Raw genomic sequence first — 2,920 nt, 5'->3', positions numbered from 1 at the left:
GAAGGGCAGAGGAGTCTGCGACAGACATGGCATAAACTGGTTTGACCCAAATCAGTTAAGTCTGATGCTACATTCAGCCAGGTTTATCTTAAACTAGTTTCAGTCATTTTGAGACTGGGTTATGTGCACCGAGCTTCTGTTCTGTTACAGGTTGAAACCAATTTCTCATGACTTAAACCGGTTTAAGTGCAACTTCTGTCTCTAGAAGGAAGGGACTACGACCCTTTATAGCAGGGCTGGGCAAAATGCAGCCTGCCAAACCATTCTATCCCTAAAAATTTAGAAAATTAATATTTATCTTCCCCTGTCTGTCTGTCATGCGGCTCTCAATGGCTTGCCAAAACTCAGTAAGCAGCCCTCCGCCCAAAATAATTGCCCGCCCCTGCTTTATAGTAATGGCACTGATGGAGTGAGAAACATATAAACAGGGCCCCAGCGCAACTCCTGCTAACATTCAAGGATGTCCAGAAGAGCAAGGGTTAGTCCAGCTGATTAGTCCAGCTCCTTGCAGATCTGTAGGCAGCTGAAAAGCGTTGTCCCACGGTTTGCAAATGTGGTTCAACACCAAGGCACTAGCAGGGTGCAGGGCCGCGGCTATCACCCTCTAAGGGGTTAGAGTTTAGCTGGGAGAAGCAAGCAGAACGGTTTGTCCTGGATAGGAAACACCTGAGGAGATGAAAACAGGGCCCTTGGCAGCTTGAGCAAGTGCCCTCATTCAAGGGCATAATTCAACCACTTTTATGATCCTGGAGCATCTCGGGAAGGCAACTCCCTCTCTTGAGCCCTGCAGGTGAGTGAGACGCGCTGAGCCCACGCCTCCTCCCCACTCCCTTCTGCAGGGCTGCAGGAGACTGGCACTGGAAGCCAGCTCCAGGCTGCAGCCACGTCTCCCCAGATACAAGAGCAAACCGTTGCACACGCTGCTGCCTGATTGGCTTCTGCGGAGCCAAAATAGACAGCGCCGGTCCCGTCACCCCAATCAGAAGAAAAGGGCTGTGCAGGAAGCACCTGGAGGCCCGGGGCCTGCTCAGTGAAACGCTGCTAGAGAGGACAGCTTGGCAGCTCCGAGTTTCACTTCTGTCCCCACCAGCTGCTGAAATAAACAGCTGAAGCCTTCCCCAGCCACCTTCCCAGGACCGTTAAACCCACGATAACAAGGCTGCTGCCTTCCAGACGCAAAAAAACACTTCCCCAGGACGGGATCCCAGCTACCCCGCTGCCTCTTCCCAGCGGGAACCCCCAGGCCAGTGCTGGAGCCGCGGGAAGAAGCGTGTTATTGCTTTACCTCTACAGCAAACCCCCTGGCTTAACCATTAGCATTGGGTGCAATGTTGTACATTCACTGCAGGTTGGGCTGGGTGGGGAGGGAACAAAAGTAGTGGTCAACTTCAAGTTGAATCCGGCCAAGAGTTCTTTAAAAGATGAACAGAGGAAAGTGGGGATCTAAAAATCCCAAACGAACACTTGTTTTTCAATGCCCAAACTTTGCGTTTTGTCATTTGAAACAGGATCCTTTTGCCTTTTCCCTTCAAGATAGAGTCCATTGTTGCTTAAGTCCAAGCACAATGTGAAACAGAAGCAGTTACAGAGCCTAAAAAAACAAAACAGAAACACTTCCAGGAACAAGGGGTTTGGGGCTGATCCCAAAACTAGTTTTTTCTTTGGCTCAAAACAACCTGAGTCGCCACTGATGATTTCCATTCTTCCACTCCCATGTTATCCCCCAGTCTCAGTTCAGTGGCCGAACCAACAAATGTGCGACCTGCCCAGTTAACCACCCACTTCGAAATCCCTCCTCTCCTAGCCTGCATAGCGCAAGACACGCGTCCCAAGCAGCAGACCCATGGAGAAAGGACCATCACATGGTTAAGAGGACTAGAGAAGCCTGGATTTATCTTGCAGTGGTATCACACACACCCCCAGTGCTCTTGGCTTGGTTTTCAAGCCCAAATCCACCATGACAGAGAGGTATTTGTGGGAGTTGTGTACTGAAATACCTTGGAGGATCTGGGCCTTATGCAAAGCAGAGATATTGCCCTTCCTTGGAGAGGAATTTATGAAGATCCATTTACCACCCTGTGAAAGGCACAAGCATTGTGTGGATGTCAGCTGTTTAGCATGATGAAATCCTGACATTAAGAAACCCACTAGGATTTACACATGCATCAGAGGGGTGGTTTTCCTTGCGGACCCAAATACCACTTTCCAAGTCATTTGGTGGCCGTGGGCTCCATCGCAAAGGTGGCCTCCACCCTGTTAGCAGCGAGGCTCTTTCTATCTAAGGGTTGCACATGCAGAATGCCCCTCTATCTTTAGGCCTTCTTGCAATGACCCGAATGCTAACAAGACCCAAGAATCGCTTATCTCCCTCATGCTGAGAGATGCCAGGGAATTAGCAGCCCATTTCAAGCCAGCAGGAGTTACAAATGGGCCTTCCTTATTGGAGGAAGTTTGCTGGCAGTTTTACAGGGCAAAGGGTTGAGCTCCCACATGGATGCCAAGGCAGACAGGCATACGCCCTTGTTTATGAAAAAAAAAATCTTTGATTACAAAGAACAGGATCAATCCCGGTTGCCTTGATCCAACACGCCGCACCTCCAACAAACCTAAACAGAAAGAGAGTCCCAGTTTTTTGCAAGAAGTTGGTTCTGGTTTATCAGGGCATGAACATCTTTCTGCAGGCTGGTTCAATCAGGACATGGGGAACAGCTGGTTAACAAGGCCCTGTTGGGGCTATTGTAAGATATGCAAAACCAGCAATCCAGCTGAGACAGGCTCAGCACAGTGCTTACCAAGCAGAGACACGACTCACCAGGCTTCACCTGGGAGAGTTATTATTGCCTGGATGGGTCATGGGAGTGCTTGTCCATCTAGCCACCAGGGGAAAAAAACAGAAATGCACCCCCCCCCCCCCCCCCCC

Source organism: Gavialis gangeticus, unplaced genomic scaffold (assembly GCF_001723915.1).
Source record: "Gavialis gangeticus isolate Ggan-Ray unplaced genomic scaffold, GavGan_comp1, whole genome shotgun sequence".
Taxonomy (NCBI): Eukaryota; Metazoa; Chordata; order Crocodylia; family Gavialidae; genus Gavialis; species Gavialis gangeticus.
The sequence above is the reverse complement of the archived record's forward strand: the minus strand, read 5'-3'. Positions refer to the sequence as shown.